This window comes from Schistocerca americana, chromosome 10 (assembly GCF_021461395.2).
Source record: "Schistocerca americana isolate TAMUIC-IGC-003095 chromosome 10, iqSchAmer2.1, whole genome shotgun sequence".
Classification (NCBI taxonomy): domain Eukaryota; kingdom Metazoa; phylum Arthropoda; class Insecta; order Orthoptera; family Acrididae; genus Schistocerca; species Schistocerca americana.
In genome coordinates this window covers 136,933,278-136,936,996 of record NC_060128.1, presented here as the reverse complement: position 1 = coordinate 136,936,996, position 3,719 = coordinate 136,933,278, and the positions used below count along the sequence as shown (strand labels likewise).

Sequence of the window (3,719 nt, the reverse complement as noted above, 5' to 3'; positions counted from 1 at the left end):
GACTGCAGCAAACAGGTTGGGGGACGGAGCAGTTGCTGATTATTACCGATGAATTATGTATCGCCCCTGCTAAGGAACAACACGTGTAGAGGCTCCTTTCGGCGTGAAACCTGTGGTTTGCTCTCGTTTCCGCAAGAGCTAATGGATTGCGGCATTTTTCACTGTCAGCTTACGCGACCTGCCGAGGGTTTCGTAATCGCATTTGTCCGGCTGAGCCCCGGTTTCTCGCAGTACAAAGCTTCACAGATGGCCGCAGACGTTTGATGGTCGTCTTGGATCAAGTATTCCCGACACCAAGCGAAAAGGAACTAAGACTGCTACGCCCGCTCATGTCTGTAGCACCACGTAACGGGTGGCAACACGCTTACGTTATAGCCTGAATCAGGTTGGCACCCAAGTCTCGGGATATATTCATTTTTTTTTAGCGTTGTTGATAGGTATGCTGTAGTTCTAGAGTTTCCTGTACAAAATATGAATAAAAGCACTCCGTCTTCAATCCACGAGTGGCCTACCGGTACCATCCGACCGCCGTGTCATCCTCGGTGGTGGATGCGGATAGGAGAGGCGTGGGGTCAGCACACCGCACACTCGGTCGTTATGATGGTACTCTTGACCGAAGCCGCTACTATTCGGTCGAGTAGCTCCTCGATTGGCATTACGAGGCTGAGTGCACCCCGAAAAATGGCAACAGCGCATGGCGGCCTGGATGGTCACCCATCCAAGTGCCGACCACGCCCGACAGCGCTTAACTTCGGTGATCTCACGGGAACCGGTGTATCCACTGCGGCAAGGCCGTTGCCACGAAATACTAACAGTTCTGCAGAATTTCGCGAAGGCCGTGGCAGTTTTTGGAACACAGGTTGAGACAGAGTGAAGTCCTCTATCACCATTTTCGACTCTTCCAAGTGGAGAAAAGGTTTCAATTCTGGTAAACTGTACACTGAAGAGCCAAAGAAAAGTGGTACACCTGCCTAATATCAAGGAGCGGACCCGCGAGCACGCAGAAGTGCCGCAACGCGACGTGGCATGGACTCGACTAATGTTTGAAGTAGTGCTGGAGTGAATTGAAACCATGAATCCGTAAGAGAACGAGGGGGTGGAGATCTCTTCTGAACAGTGCGTTGCAAGGCATCCCAGATTTGCTCGATAATGTTCATGTCTGGGGAGTTTGGTGGCCAGCGGAAGTGTTTAAACCCAGAAGCCACTCTGTAGCCGGTCTCGTAACGATTTTACGGGCATGTGTTGCTGTATCTTGTAACACGAAAGTTACTCGACTGAAGCAGGCCTGAAGATTACGTAGTGTATCGACGAATCTGGTACCCTAAGAACAAAAATAAAACCTAAATAACGGCGATTGGTATTATTTTATTAGATAGACATGCTGTCGCATGCGTACCTATTGCGGGCACATAGCTTAGCCACACTCTAGGACATTGTCTCCGGCATGAATTGTCGTAGCTGAGTATGCGCACGTGTGAATCACTCTCAGCGATTAAAACCCTGGACGTCGACTCGAACATGGGACCTTTGCCTTTCGCTGGTAAGTGCTCTACCGACTGACCGATATGCGACGTTTGTTATGTAGTGTTGGCAGAAGAGCCAACACCGTGTTACTAGAGAAGGCGCGTTTTAGCTCACGCAGGCTGGCGTGAGGAGGGAAGGACTATACTGACGTGAGGTCTGGAACATGACAAGGAATTAGAATTCAGAAAGCGGACGTAATTAGTTTGATACTTAACTTTAATCCATTAATGGTGAACGTCGCTCTTGACGGTACATGATTCACAATATTATTTGTTCAGGATACATAGTAACTGAATATGGCGCCTTGCTAGGCCGTAGCAAATGACGTAGCTGAAGGCTATGCTAAAATGTCGTCTCTGCAAATGAGAGCGTCTGTAGTCAGTGAACCATCGCTAGCGAAGTCGGCTGTACAACTGGGGCGAGTGCTAGGGAGTCTCTCTAGACTAGACCTGCCGTGTGGTGGCGCTCGGTCTGCAATCACTGATACTGGCGACACGCGGGTCCGACGTATACTAACGGACCGCGGCCGATTTAAAGGCTACCACGCAGCAAGTGTGGTGTCTGGCAGTGACACCACATGTTACATGCCGCCTTCATTATGTTGTAATTCGAATGCATATCAGTGTAGGTAGATTAACATATTTTTTCCCTCCTATTGTAATACACTTCGCCTTACCCGCTACCCATCGCGTATCGACGCTTGTCACAACAGCCGCGGGGAAACAGAGCCAGATAGCTGCACAGGGAAATCCGCAAAAACCGCTCCAGTACAGTCGGGCGGCGGCTGGAAAAACACGGCGCTGGAGTCCAGGCGAGGCCGCTTCATTTATCAGGTGGCGCTTGTCACTCAGTGCCGGGTCAGAGCAGCAGTTAACAACATCATTAGCGACGCCGAGGTGGGGCGGGGGTGCCTCCACACCCCACCCCCACCGCCTCCCCATGACCCCGAAAACACCACCAACCTCACTGGCGCCAGGCATCGATACACTGAGAGGGAAAATAAAAAAGACAGAAAAACTTTAGCAAAACGACACGGCAAGCCATTAGAGTTGGCTCGGCAAAGTCTTCGGCGATTGGGTGAGTTCTAATTTCCTAATTAAAATTCTTGACTCTGGGGTGATAGGCCCTGGGCGCGATGGTGCCTACTCGAGTTCCGACTCTGTCAATCTAAAAAAAAGAAAAAAAATGATTATTACTTTGCTCAAACTGTCGGCTTCTTTTAATCTTTGCAGTTGAGTTCCGTCTGTGTAATTATCACCAACTTGCAAGGTCTGGGCGCCGGATTTGGGTTCGGTGGCGCCACCTTTGAGAAATGATCTGTCCACGCCAGGTAGGACTATCCGGAAAGAACCTTCAAGATCGCATCGCGTCAGCAATCGTTGGTTAATATATCAAAAAAACTAGAAAACCGCCTCGATTGCGAAAAATGCACCTAGTGTTAACCTAGGTTTCGGCGTAGATAACTACACCTTCTTCAGAACAATAAAACCCACAAGAGCCTAAGAAGACCTTTGTCAATGATTAAAAGAACTCCATTCATAAACGAAAAAAAGGAAAACACAAACAGTACATGTGTACGAAGCCTAAACCACTACTTAACTTAATGGTGTAACCTCCACCTCACACCGGCCTATGCTCTATGGGCCATGACCCGCCATAAACTCATGGGTCATGGGTCATGGATCATCCAACATAGGCCAGTGTGAGTTGGAGGTTACACCATTAGGTTAAGTAGTGGTTTAGGCTTCGTACACATGTACTGTTTGTATTTTCCTTTTTTTCGTTTATGAATGGAGTTCTTTTAAACATTGACAAAGGTCTTCTTAGGCACTTGTGGGTTTTATTGTTCTGAAGAAGGTTTAGTTATCTACGCCGAAACTTAGGTTAAGACTAGGTGCTTTTTTCGCAATCGAGGCGGCTTTCTAGTTTTTTAATATACTATCCGGAAAGGCCATGGAATCTCCAGCCGGAAGAGAAAAAATGGACCTCTTCGTAAAATCTATCGCAAAACTGAGCGTGGTCTGGAGATTTTGACTGTTCAAATTTGGGGATAGTTATGATCCCAGAGTAGGCAATCGAGGGAACATATAATGCCTGTCGGCTTTCGTCTCTGGATCGTCAGCCGACGTTTATATAATAATTTTTCTGGACTATCACCAAGTGGCATGCATTGTTAAAGCGTCACCCTTCATTGC

General features: G+C 48.1%; 1 pseudogene; it reads right to left on the bottom strand.

Moving 5' to 3' along the window:
- Nucleotides 1-682: 682 nt before the first annotated feature.
- On the bottom strand, nucleotides 683-800 carry LOC124552933 (annotated as a pseudogene).
- Between the last annotated feature and the right edge of the window lie 2,919 nt (nucleotides 801-3,719).